At 37.5% G+C, this 14,826-nt stretch overlaps 1 pseudogene across 1 annotated transcript; it reads right to left on the bottom strand.

Annotated features, from left to right (window-relative positions):
- Positions 1-5,846: 5,846 nt before the first annotated feature.
- On the bottom strand, positions 5,847-8,747 carry LOC149847600 (transcription factor MTB1 pseudogene; annotated as a pseudogene). Its single transcript, XR_016430395.1, has 2 exons — positions 8,582-8,747; positions 5,847-8,379 (listed from the first exon to the last, which is right to left on the bottom strand). The product of XR_016430395.1 is annotated as a transcription factor MTB1 pseudogene (transcript).
- Positions 8,748-14,826: the final 6,079 nt, after the last annotated feature.

The raw sequence follows: 14,826 nt of genomic DNA, 5'->3' as shown, positions 1-14,826 counted from the left end.
ATGATGATTTTTAAAATTGACTTAAGAGTGTAAGTTGATTTTTTTTGTATTTTAATAAAGAATAATAATTCTAAGTATTATTCATATTCCGACTATGGCCGTAAATACAAACACTACTTAGTTTTATTTATCCTTTATTAAATGGTGCATGTGTCATTCGTATTTCCATAGTGTTTTTAAGAAAAAAAATACAACAAATTAAATGAAGGAAAATTAAACTAATATGCTCATTCATTCTAAACTAAGCATAAAGTAAATTTCTCATTAATACAATTATTACAATGCTTGAATGAATTACATTAATTGAAAATAAAGAAAAAAAATCCTGCAAAATGAGCAAACATGTTAGAAATACATATAGAAATTTATGAATTTTCTTTAATTTTGAAAAATTAAGAAAATTCCATAATTTAGCCTTTTTATGCACCAAAAAATAAAAGAAAAATCCATAAACATATTAGAAATTGATGAAATTTGATTTAAAGGTTTATAATAACCTTAAAAGTATCTTAGAATAAAAAAATATATAAAAAGTTTGGAGGAAAACCCGATTTTAGGTTTTTTTATCCAAGTAAAACAAGATATTTCAAAATTGAGATATATAAATCGACCCTATTAGAGTATTTCAAATGAATGGAAGCCTAAAACAACTCAGATTGATTTAAAAATTGATTCCATGGATTTTTAACTTTTTAAGGAAGCATCTCCTTTTTATATATCTCAAAAACATTTTTAAAACTCAAGATATGATTAAAACATTGAGAAATAAATTTTGAAATCAGGAAATTGAGCTTTGAGAGACAAGTTTCTGCAGTTTTCGAGTTTTAGGGGCTAAATAGATTGAATTTCTCTCAAATTTGTGGGAGAAGTTGATCAGTTCAACCATGAAACATTTCCAATTTACAGATCTATAAAAAGATCTATTATTGGGGAGATCCTATCTGATCAAGTTGATCAAAAAACTGTAAAAGCCTGTGAAAGAAAAATCAGCAGGTTTCTGATTTTTTATCTGAATGAAAATTGAAAACTTAATAAATTTTTTTGAAAATTGACATGCATAAACTAGACATTTTAAAGAGAAAACTCTTTTTTATATATATAAAAAATAATCTCCCATTAGGGAGATATGAATGCAACAAGTTGGTTTTGAGCTTGAGCAATGCCTGAGATTGCAGACAGTCAAGGTTCTGAGTTAGAATACAAAAGTAATAGAAATATTACGTAAAAATGTATGAAACTTTTCATGAAGAAACTAAACATGCAGATGGAGAAGTATTTTTACATATCTAAAGAATGATCTCTTATTAGGGAGATATGACTCTGACAAAATGGGCTAAAAATCAAACCCTAAAAGTGATATAGTATAATAGGGTTGCGGTTTTTGTTCAAAGATAAATATGAAAACACTATATAAGTTAATGAAAATTTATATAAAAAAACTAGACTTAATGCTGGAGATTTTCCTTTTTACAGATTTGAAAGATCATCTCTGGTTAGGGAAAGATTACTCAAACAAGTTGGTCTAATTTCAGAGAAAATTTGTATGAGACCAAATGATAGGGTCCAAATCCCAAAATTTTTGAGGGACCAACCAACTCAGATTGTTCTGATTTTTGGTGCGGATCCTGAAAATGCATTAATAGAGATGTGACAAAAAAATTAGATCAAAATAAGACCTAATTATATACTAAATGATGAGAGCAAAAATGGACCAGAATTGAAAATATCATCTCAACATAATTGAATAAATTATAATCTCATAAATGGTTTGATCCAATGATCAAACTTGAGATCTACCATTCTAGATCATAGATGATAATAAAAATGATGTAAAAATATAAATGAAAGCATCTAAAATGAAATTAAGAGTATTGAGGCATAAATTGAAATTTATTTGGCCCATAAAATATATAATTTGATCTATTGAAGATCAAATCCTAATTCTAAATGGCTAAAATAAAAATGCATAATGTAAATCGCAATTTGAATGAATCAAAACATAGAAAATGAAAATTTTTATAGAATTAAACTAGATCTACAGTGCCATTACACGAAATTGAAAGAAAATGCAAGAAAGAAGAGAAGAAAAGGGGGGAAATTTTTGAGAAACAAAAAAATAGAAAGAAAACAAAAGAAATCAAAAGAAAAGGAGAAAGAGGGCGTACTTTGGGATTCTTCTTCCTTGCTTCAGCCACCACTCAAAGCTTGAGCCACCAGTGCAAAGGAGGAGAGTTTTCTTCTTTGGAAAACTCGTCAACCTCCAAGGGAAAAAGAAGGAGAGAGAGAGGAGAATGGAAGAGAAAGAGCGAATTTTTCTTTGTTCTCTCAATTTCTCAAACTCCAACTTGTTGAGAGGAGAGACCCCGAAGGGGTCTATTTATAGTTTGAGAATGGGGATAGCTTTTGCAAAATGATAGATATGAAACTAAAAAATCTCAAAAAGAAGATGCCAAACCCATGTAGGCATTTCCTTTTTTTCCAAATGGATGAAATAGTTCTTTTAGAAAATTTTTGACAAATGACATCCCTTTTGCACATGGGTGTCCATGTGGCAAAGAGGGGGCTCACATGGGGTTGGCGCCAACCCCATGTAGGTCTTTTTCTATTTTGTCAAATGGGCAAAAGTGTCCCTTTGTGAATAAATTGACACATGGCACCCTCTTGCAAGAGGGTGTCCATGTGAGTCATTTTTTCGTTTTAAATATAAGCAAAATGGCCATTTTTTTGAAAATTTGACACATGGCATCACATTGTGGGTGATGCTCATGTGGGTTTTTAAAAGCAAATGGGTTTTTAAAGGTTTTGTAAAAATGATTTTTATTTCGAAAATACAAAGTGGCACCCCTCTTTGAAAACAACATTTTTGATTTTTTGATTTTGAAAATTAAGAAAAAGGGGAATGAAATATGAAAATGAAAAGGGGAATTTTTTGAAATAATTGAACTTCAAAATTCAATTTTTGATTTATAAAATCCGAACTGGGCAAAACCGGATCCAGATTGAAATTTTGAGATTTTTTGTAAAACGTTGATTTTGCTTTCTAAAATTTCAAAGATTATCTTGAAATTGGGGATAAAAATTGGATTTTGATTTTGAAATTGAAATCCCCAAATTGATTTTGAATAAAGATTGGATTTTTAAAACTGGATCTAGATCGATTTTGACATTTCGAAATCCAAATTGAATTTTGAACTAGATCAAGGGTATTTTTCAAAGGATTTTTGAAATTCAAAGGTTATTTTTTGAATTTGGGGATGAAAATTGCATTTTGATCTTAAATTTGAAATCCCCAAATTTGTTTTAAATAAAGATTGGATTTTGAAACTGGATCTGGATCCATTTTGATATTTCGAAATCCAAAGTAACTTTTGAACTTAATCTAGAATATTTTTCAAAGGATTTTTGCAAAATGATGGATTTTAATGTGAAATCCAAGGATCGATTTTAAAATTAGGATAAAAATTGAATTTTTGAAAGGGATCTGGATCTGAAGTTTTGAAAAAGATTGGATTTGGATCTCGATTTAAAGGAAATTGATTAGAAATGGGAATCGAACCCTGAATATAGATTTCTGAAGAATTGAAAATGGTAAAAGCCCCAAATTCATAGTAAAATTGGGATTTTGGATTTAGATCTGGGATCCAACTCAAGGGATAAAATTGGATCTTGAATCTAGATAAAAAATTAAGAAGTGAAATTGCATCTTAGTTGTTAAATGAATTTGATTTTAAAAATTGATTGAATTGAACTTCTGAATGAATTAGAAGGTGAATCCAGACTGAAATGGATCCAAAATGGCTTAATTGGATCCTGGATATCTGATGAGATATTCCAGGTTTAAAGAATGAATCAAACTCTGGATATAGATTTTTGATTGAATCAGATGAAAAATCCAGGTCTGAGAAGAAATTAGACACCAGATCCAACATTGGATCCAATATCTGAATTGAAATGGATCGAATCTCGGATATTGATAAATAGAAGCACAACTTAATCGGTAGCAGAAAACAACACAACGGGAAGCACAACTTAATCTGCCATACGGGAATCGCTAGCAAAGAAATCGCACGTGTCAGGATTTGTATATGAATATTGTTCGTTCCAACCGAAAGAAATGCAATATGAAAGAGAAATTATCTAGTTGTGATTTGTAGATCTGGAAATATAATATAAATTTACAAATATTGAAAAAAAAATGAGAAAATTTGAGCGCTCGGAAATAACCTTCGTGAGTAGGTTTTCCTGGGGGTGGTGACAAGAAGAAAGCCTGTAAATGGCTGTTAATAAATGGTTTGATCATGGAGTTTTAAAATATTTTTCAATGGGTGGATACCCAAAAGGAACCATCTCTCTGTACAAGGGAACATTTCAAGAATATCTATCCGGCACCCTACTGCCCTTTCGAAAAGGAAACGTTGTTTTTTGTCCAAGTGGCTGCAACCATCCATATGATATGACCATATGGATGGGAACATCCATTTTAAGAGACCTTGGCCGGTCTTGGTTCAATTCCCACGGCTCTCATCCCTCTGCCCAAGCTGATGCCCAGAACAGGAACCAGGGCAGGAGGTCCTAATCTCGGAGTTTTATGCCGCCGGGATGACGACTGTATGTATGACAGGCTCAGCCAGCACGACAGACCTTCACATGGGGGTGCAGTTTCTTTGTATTAAAAAAAATACTAGCAACTCAGATCACAGGGTGCCCCATATGGGTTGGGTACAACCTGACCCTGACCCATACCGGATCTTTATAGGGTCAGGGTTTGGTTACAAAAGAAGGGGCTCCGATTAACTATTCGGGTCAGGTTCATGAGGTCTAATTTTAAATGGGTAGAGTATGGTTTATGAAATTTTATACCAAACCCAGGTCCGACTCGAGTTTCCGATTAAGGTCCACAAAATTTCAGTGTAAAAAACTTAAAAAATCTTATTTAACTGGGCACGAATCGGGTCTGATTTATGTAATTCTTGTCGGATCTGGGTATCATTTTTCTTTTGAAAAACGCTGTTGAACTTGAATCCGAATCTGATACCCACATTACTTAATCAGACCCGGGTTTGAACTCCAGTCATTTTAGTAGGGTCCCACCCGTTGACACCCCTAGGTGCCCACCCACAACCGCTAATAAGATTGACTGACTTGGCTTGGTAGATTGGTGATTCTACAAGATGGTGGTGGGAACGTTGAGAATACGCTCAAATGAAGGCAACAGCAGACAGGCACATAACAGCCATGAAATGAATTTATCATGGTTGCTAAATCTCCCATAGGATCAAGTTAGATCGGTAATTTAACAAAAACGGTGGGAGCATCAAACTCACACTCAAACCAAAGCAAGCGCAGACATTTCATGAATTTGTGATGGTTACAAGTGAAGTTTGACAAGCTGGACTAATTTTCGAATAAGGCCAGATTTGAGATCCGCCAGTTCTATGCCTTTCTCTTATCTGCAAAATACATGCAATATTTTCAGAGAAACCTTTTAGGTTTCCAAGCCACACAGCATTTTTACAAATTGCAGGGCCTTTACAAGATACAGCTTGTGAACACTTTTAGGTCTCAAAGAAAGCCAACGAAGAAAAAGAGGATTGAGCAATTAACAGCGTTTCCTTGTGACAAGATAATGAAAAAATGCACCATCTGTTAAACTGTTAATCACCAATTCAATAACAAACAGATGAACATTGGAATAAGAGCTTTGAATTTACAGCAAGGACCATAGGAATTTCCTTTCTACAGCTCTTAGAGAGAAGTGAAAAAAGGAATTGGTGAGTTTTTCAGTCTGTAAAAAAGAGTATATCACGATACTTGTTTTTTCTGAAAATTTACATCTTTCAGACACGTTTTAGACCAAAACTTAAATCCTTTACAAAATTTGCGAGCATTCTGCACATTAGGAATCATAAGCACAAGTCCCAACTTAACATAATACTTCATTTTCACTATAAGCAGTGAACAAAAGGAAACAGCTGTGATTATAGATCCACATTAGGAGGGTCCTGCATTCAGTAGCACCATCACCAAGGAAACAAAAGTCTCTCGCCGCAAACCATGCGGTCATCTTGAAAGAGCAGCGACTAATTTGTCCTTCATTAGCTGCTCGCCCCCACTTTGGGGCCTGATCACGAAAGTATGAAGAACCGAGTCGCTTTCAGTGGAGATCCTGGACTCCTGAATCAAGACCTGCATTTCACGCAGAACTCTCACTACTTTCGCAATTGGGTGGGCATCCAGTGGGCAGCTTACCTGGACTACGAGATCCCCATTCGCCGTGCGGATCTCAACATCTGGATTACATGTCTTCTTGGAGTCTTGTGCATTATACGCTACATCTGCAGCAGAAGCAGATGCACCGCGTTTCTCCTTATCGGCTTCCATCTCCCTGAGTTTCTTCTGAAGCTCTGTGATGTATGAGATTGCATCTCCGAGCAAAGAGGCCTTGTCCATCTTGGAGATGTTTGGGACGACGGCCCTCAATGCATAGAAACGTTGATTAAGCTTCTCACGCCTCTGCCTCTCTGCTTCCACATGGTTCAGAGGCTCTTCCCTTCCATTGGCAGGCTTTCGTCCCCTTTTCCTAGGCCTCCTCTCATCAGGTTGAGGAAGCCGGTCCTCTTTACATGAAGAATCCATGTCAGAGAGCTCTATTTCATTGATTGGTGTCCGGGAATTAGTGGGAACGGCTAAAGTGGCTCTCGATGTTCCCGAGAAGTCTATCTGCCTCTGTGGCGGGAACAATTTCAATCGGCTATCCTCAATGCCACCATTAGAATAATTCCCATACTTGATGCCAGGCTCGCAGTTTGTTATCAGTATGTTGTTTCCATGTTTCTGCTGAATCTGTGATTTATAAGCATCCACCGCATCGGAACTCCAATTCAAAGTCGCTACTTCCTTCTTTGCGCTCACTAAGGCTGCAGCCCCATCTTGCTTCTCGTGCACGTGCACGGGGCTCCAAACAGGAGAACTTGCATCCTCTAGCTTTGCAGTTAAGTGCTGCGTTGTAATATGAGTACTAGTTTTACCAAGTCTAAGATCTTGGCCGAAAATTTTCGTGAATTCCTCCGGCCGTTCATGCAACTTGAAAGATGTTTGAGATCCATGAGAATGGGAGATTGAAAATATAGACTTGACAGTCTGCAGGACATTCTGGTCCTCTAATATCAAATTAACTGAACCAAGCTCCAGCACTCCCGTCTCAGTGGGGATACAAACTAAGGTGCGAAACCCAGCCAACTTGGAGAGATGTGATCTCCAGTAATACTGGTCGATGGAGTTGTCTGGGTTCACAATCCATACAGGTTTTCCGGAAGCAAAGCTCTTACCAGGCGCTCCAATGCCACGAGGAAACGAGTAGTACATTGAAGTCAAGTAAAACATCTCTATGTTCGAAACAGTGTCCAACCTCATGGCAATGTTATCGTCGTCAGAACCGCCGAAGAAGGTATGAAGCTTCTGCAACACCCTCTTCCTCATCATCTGCTCATGATTTTCAGTGCCTTGCCGGACCTCGGAAACTACTACTCCACCTTCCTTTGGTTCTCTGATGTGCCCATCTCCCCACCCCAAAACAAGATCCCCGGACTTCGATCTAGAGATCTGCCAGAAGATGGCGTAAGTCCAGTTTGCCACGGCGGACCCTTCAACCAGTTCACATAGCTTAGACTGCAACGCTCCACCCCCAACGGCTGTAGACAATCCTTCCGACGAGGAATTTCCGGTCATCAAATACTCGCATGCTTGGCCGCCCAAAACAGCCTCCAACATGGCCTTATCTTCACCACTCCAAAACTTCCCCGCTGTCTCCATTTCGCTATCAAAATCAAGCTAACCGGAAACTCATAAAAACCAAAACCAAGTAGAAGCAAAACTCTCTTGCAAGAAGAAGAAGAGCACTTCAAAACTACCGAATCCTACCGGAGACAGTCAACAACGATCTAAAACAAGATGGAAAAAATCAATTTGTGTTAAATATCATTCACTGCATCATTCCAGCATCAACCCATCTTTATGCGTCCAACGCATGCCCTCATAAGAAAAGATCTCAACTTTCAATCGCCCCTTCAGGCCCTAGCCTTCCAAAATCCAACCCCGATAGCTCTTTTAGACGGAATCCAATCGCATCAGCAGATCCAAATCTTCAATTTCTACACGCTACGAGCGCGCCTACTCACAAACTTACAGCAGAAAACCCCCAGAGGGTCGATCTAACAAACACCCACAAAATGAAAATCTCTTACGCACCACATTCGAGCTTCGACGCCCAATTCACAAACTTCCACTCCTCGAATTGCACTCCAAAACCCCCCATCGTCCCTCGCGAAAAACCCTAGCCATCAGATCCCCAATCCCTTCAGAGATCGACCCACCATTCTCCTAAAAAAACAAAAAACAAAACCACCATTAACGATCCGAGAAATCAGAGACTCACGATCCCAGAAAAACCAAACACCGAGAAATTCCGTCCGTTCTTCTACCTCGTTTCAAAAACCCCAATCCCAAAAACGAAGGTACACAGACGAGAAAACGAAACCCAAGAGAGAGAGAGAGAGAGAGAGAGAGAGATAAGGAAACTAACTTGCTTCTGTGCTCCGTTGAACCATGAAGCAGAATTGGGGCTTCACGTCTTAACCTCCCCGCTCTCGATCGAAACCCCTCGCTAGGGTTAGGGTTTTTCCCCTCCTCTTTTTGTTCTTTTCAGGATTTTTTTTTTCTACTTTTTATCGTCCCTCCCTCACAGAATAGATCTTTCCATTCTGAGAGAGAGAGAAACAGAGAATGAAAAACGGGGCTTTAATGTGCTCAACAATTTCTTTTATCAATTTTCCCTTTAGTTTTAGGCTTTCAGTAACCATGGTTAGATTTCAGAACCACGGTCCGGTCCCTTCTAACCGCATCCTCGAGTTCGTTGAACCAATCACGAGTCACGTGGTCGTTGCTTCCCAGAGGACAAAAGGACACCTCCCGTCTCAATTCTGAGAAATGACTATGATACCCTTCATCTTTTGGCTTTTGGAGACGCCCAACTCTGCTGTCACTGTGTAGGCCGTCCCGGTGATGGACCGTCCATCTCTATCCATGTTTGTCCCTTTATTTTTATTTTATTTTACCTGGCTGTTGGGGATCAGATGCTTCGTTACAATTCTTTTAAGCTGATTAAAGTAAATAATGCAAGTATTTCAAAGGTGATATATATATATATATATATATATATATATATGGTGCCTCTATTATGGTACTGTACCATCATAAGTGATGCACACTTGATTTACGTAGATATAAACTTTAAATGCAAAATCTAATGTTTGGAATATGTTTAACATGTTCTATTTAATCTTTTTACGTGTTAAAGTTTACTGAAATATGATATTTTATATCATTTCTACATCACTCTTAATTTCATGAATTGTGAACTGTTGATTTTTATTATATCAAAAATAAGATCTTATGATAAATTACACATGATAAAACCTCTAACATAGTAAATAAATAATGATAAATGCATATGTATGGTTAGATCTATCATTTGGTGGTTAGATCTTTATACAAACAAAGGTGTGTACCACTATACCATATCATGGTACAAAACCACGTTATATTATATATATATATATATGAGCACTTTTACGGTGGTACTTTACATGTATATAATTTAAATAGATCTAAGCTCCAAAAAAAAATTCTAACCACTTTTATATATGACCATGTTTAGCGTATTCTATTTATTATTGTCATGTGATAAGGCTACTCAAATATGATTTTAAACCACTTTTATTTTCATACAATGTGAGCAATTGATTTTGACCGTGTACTAAACATGATAAAACCTTCTAACATAATAAATGAATCATTTGGCTAGTTTTATATATGTAAATAAGAATGTATTCCACCGTAAGGTTTTATGGTACATAACCACCATATGTTTTATATATATATATATATATAAAAGACAAAAAGGGTAATGATAAGTTTTACATTCAATCACCTCATAAATTTACTAACGATTTCCAGTTTCATCGAGTTACTATTATCTCTATTTGACAGCTGTCACATGTGAAGGATAATTCCAACTAACAAACTTTTCTTACTATGAGTTGAAAAGATGTATTGTAGATTTCTTTTGTATGTTATGTTGACTCTACCATGTGTAATTTCGTGGATCATTTAAAGGATCCACAAACTTTTAATAAGGGCACTAATAGTAGGAGTCTACAAATTAAACACAAGGGATTCTAGATAGGAAAGGTAAGTGTGTGGTTGATTTTTATGTTTTTTTTTTTTAAGATTTATAATACATAAACTGCTCTAAAAATTAATTTGAGACCTTTTTTTTTTTTTTAGATTTATAACTTGAAGAAATCACACCTGGCACGAAGACCTGATCACACTGATTCAGCTTGCCATAATTAACTACAGTCGCCGTGCTGGCAGCTTAAAACTCCGAGGAGGTTAGGGACCCTTGAGTTACCAACAGAGGGTGTGGTTGTATGGTAGCAGCAGTTAATGCATGGACATCGCAAGTTCAAATCCCCAGCTTCCCTAGCTATAAAAAAAAAATCGTGAGTTGAAATTACTTGGCCGATTAATTACGCACATCAATAATGAACTTAATGCCGAAAACTTTTGGCATCCTTGCTTCTGCAGGTTTCTCATGATTACGATAAACACATCTTAATACTTGACGTCGTTCGTTCTCTAAACGTAAAATGTCATTTTTATATGATTTCTTTATTTTGTCAAACTAAGATATAATCCGTGCTTTAGACTTTGGATGAGCTTGTTTTATGTTTTGGAAGACGGGCTATAAATCGGATTAATTTATATCATACAGTGCGTGGCACACATACTAGGATAAGAAAATAAATTCATAGCCAACTCAGCCCTCAAAGGAGTTAATTTGACGTAGTGGGATGGGGCTTAGGCTGCCAGGCAGACAGTCTAGGTTCGAATCCCTTGCGCAAGCCGAATCGTGGTGGTGACTCCCTGGACTGGAAACAAGGGGTAATTAAGCCTGTATATACAGGAGGAGGAGTTTTACGTTGTCAGGACAGTGATCATATATATAAGTATGACGCACAGGCAGAGCCACACTAGTGCGGGCGGCTATAGCTATAGATCTTTGATCCTGGAGGCAGTCTCTCCGAGTAAACATCAAAAAAGTAAATAGCCAACACCAAATGTTGATGGCCCACGTATGCCCCCAAATTAAGAAAATATATTACGAGAAAAGTTGGGTCGTGCATGTTTCAGCCGGGAGCAGCCCTCGTGTTCAAGGTGCTTCAAATCTGTTCACCATATGTTATTGAATACGTTTTTGGATAGTATTAGCCAAGAGCCAACCCTTGCACGTTCATCTGATGATATAACATATAACAGTAAATATATGCCTAGAATTAATTTGTTATTTCAAATAAAAAACAATAAAATTAAATACGCCTAGAATTTCAGGGGATGTGTTGATGATGGTCATCATTCTTGGTAGAATTTCACAAATTTTCATAGGTTATACACATGAAATCAGATATATAGGGAGCCCCAAAAGGGTTAGCGTAGTGTAGTTGGAGCGGCCTCGGCTGTTTGAGAGACAGTCAGGGTTCGATTCCTGTGGGCGTTACCTTCTTGCATAAGCCAAAAACCCAGCATAGACGTTGGGGGTAAGGGTCCTAGCCATGAAGTTTTATCATCTAAAAGGTCAAACTAAGATCTACCTGCTATCGGGGCTCGAGTTTCTCGGTGTAATAATAATAAAAAAAAACAGATTGGGAAAATATTTGTAAGAGAGGGTTCTACATTCAAAGCACAAATATTAGACAACTTTGTCTCTCTTCTCGAGCAATTTACTTACATCAAACATGGCCTATTATTTAATTAGTACTCTATTAGGGCTTGATCGGTGCTGACTATACAATAACATCCATTTTCAAATTATGTTGCGTTCACGTCTTTTTTGACAATGGGTCTTAATTACCATTAGGGGTGGCAATCGGGTCCGGTTGGCGGGTTGGCGTGTCAGCATACCTCAACCCGAACACGACCCGTTTATTAAATGGGTCAGCTGTGTCAAACACGAACCCGACCCGCCAACCCATTTAATAAATGGGTTGGGTCGGGTAAACGGGTTTTCAGGTTCGCGGGTCAGGTTGGCGGGTCGGGTTGGCGGGTTGACCCACCCGCCTAACCCGTTTATTAAACGGGTCAGCCGGGTTGGCGGGTTGGCATACCCCCAACCCGAACCCGACCTGTTTAATAAACGGGTTACGCGGGTCGACCCGTTTATTAAACGGGTTGGCTTAAGCCCAACCCGAACCCGCCTAAGAGGCGGGTTGGCAGGTCGTGTCAGAAATTGCCACCCCTAATTACCATCATAGCTAAACCTGATCATGCATTTCTTATTATTAACTTAATGGATCCAACTTTCAAGTTGGCTTGGGCATGGGATGGTTCTTGTTTTGGTGTTTTTTTTTTCTGCTCACAAAATAAATAATGATAAAAAAACAGCATTGCTTGTATGCAGCATAAGTTGGTAGAATTGCAAGACCCAAGGGAGTTGGCTTAGTGGGATGGGGGCCTAGACTGTCTGACGGACAGTCTAGCTAGGTTCAAATCTCATGGGCATCACCTCCCTGCGTAAGCCAATTGAAGGTCAAGTCTTTCAAAGTTTTACGTCGACATGGACAGAAGCCGTAAGTACAACAACAGACTGAGCCAGGTCTCTGCGCTTAGGCAGTTTTTCAGAGTAAAAATTTTAAAAAAAGTTGGTAGAAGTGCACATAAGGCAATAGGCAAGGATGGATATTAGATAAAACCTATAATTTCCTAAAAGTCGAATATAATATTGAGGTATATTCAATTATTCACATCATCCTTGATATATTTTTTTTTGGGGTGGGGCCTCTCGAGAGAGGAAAGAAATTATGGAAAGCAATTATTTAAGCAGGTGAAAGGGAAATAAAGTAAAATTAACGGAAGATTCAGTAGAGCAAAAACACGTGGACTAACGTGAGGGAGTGTCCTTCTGACTTCTGACAATTAGGTTTGGTCACGTGCAACAGGGCTCGCACTTTTCAAGGGGTTAGGGTTCACGTGGGAATAGTGGAATCATCACAGGCTCTCGGGACAACCACTTTTATGGTGCGTTTGCATGAGAGGTGCCGCTGCACCCTTCTGGTGGATTTCACTGTTGCGAAAATGGAATCGAATCCTTGAACGTGAACCGTTTCCACGAAAAAGGGGAGCCCACCATGCATTTTTGGCATGCCGGTTCAGGTAAATTCACACTTACACATTTGTTTCAAAATTTTGAGCACCCCAAAAACAGACGGCCATACGTTTTCACAGAAAATGACTGTTTTTCGTGACATGCAAACGCCCCTTTAGTGTTGAGTACAGTCACAAATATTGAGAGCCAATGCAGCTCTGACGGTAAATCGTCAGCCTTGGCTGCCATTCATCCATGCCAGAACACCACCCTAATTCGTTTTGTGCCAGCCGTTGATTTTTGGGGATGTAGATGCCATCCATCTAAAATATGAACGGCTCTCAAAAAAGTTGTGGGAACCCTCCAAGTAATGAGCTATCCACATATGGTGTTTTGGCTGGAGTTCATTGCATGGATGAACGGCATCCAAAACACAGCTGCACCTGATCTGACTCTTTCTCTCTTCATCGACTTGCTTTTTGCAAATTGGAATTCGAATCATAGTATTACAAAAATATCATGATATTAACACATTTTTAATACTTTATTTCCATATTTTAATACTATTGTATTTCGGAAATTTACATATACTCTGGAATGTTGCCTAGATTCTCCTTAAAAACACAAATTTTAATTTATTGTGAGATTTTTTCCTTGCCGAAAACCCCCTGTAATTAACCTACTTGTTAAAGGTTCTTTTGATTCTTAATGTTGACTATCATCATCATCATCAACCCTTATCATCCCAATTACATGGATGAGCTCTATTTAAATAATATCTTATTTAAAAAAAATTGCAACTAGGAGATGGCTGGGGGCACTCCTAGGTTTCTGAACAGTGCTGTAATCGTTGGATTTGCAAGCTTATTTTGAGTTGTTGATCAAAGTCAAAATATCAATATTAACATGCAATTAGTTAGTTATTTTGGTAAAGTAACAAGAGTGGAGAACTGATATACTTTGATATAATTTTTAGAATAATGTAAGCATAGCATGGGCATGATAAAAATCAAAGGTGCATTTAAATATACATATGGTGGGCTACGTGTAGAATCAAGTATGAATGCAGTGGGAACGTGTAGAGTTATGCATGCATGGTAAAAAAATATATATGAAACCTCTTTATGTAGAATTTATGAAGTGTTATAACTTATATGCATGACCTTAGTGGACCAAGAGTCATTATAATTGCGTTAAAATTGTACACATGAGTTTCCTATATATACCCATTGCAAATGTTTGAAAAGATAAGCTTTCAAAACAAAGTTTTCTTGTCTCATTTTTCAAAAAGTTTTCAAACTCTCACGTGGAGCCGTACTCACATGTTGGTGAGATAGGTATCCAGCAATTTTGGAGCAGACCAGACCCACCGATCAAGTGAATTTTTCACGTGAGACATGAGGAATCACACAACCGGCATGCATTGACTGTGTCCAGGTGAGGGTCCTGTCCTGCATATGCTTAACAAAAGGGAGGTGTATGGAGCACCATGGCTTCTTCACTTCACAATTCACATCAAACATCAAAGAGACCGAGTGTGTCATCTTTAAGAATTTCAAGAATTTTGTTATATTGTTATATAAATAAAATACAACTTCCCTAAAGCAACCAGTCAATCAACGGCT

This window comes from Nuphar pumila, chromosome 2, assembly GCF_984573655.1.
Source record: "Nuphar pumila chromosome 2, dmNupPumi1.hap1.1, whole genome shotgun sequence".
NCBI classification, from domain to species: domain Eukaryota; kingdom Viridiplantae; phylum Streptophyta; class Magnoliopsida; order Nymphaeales; family Nymphaeaceae; genus Nuphar; species Nuphar pumila.
This window is presented reverse-complemented; position numbering and strand designations above follow the sequence as displayed.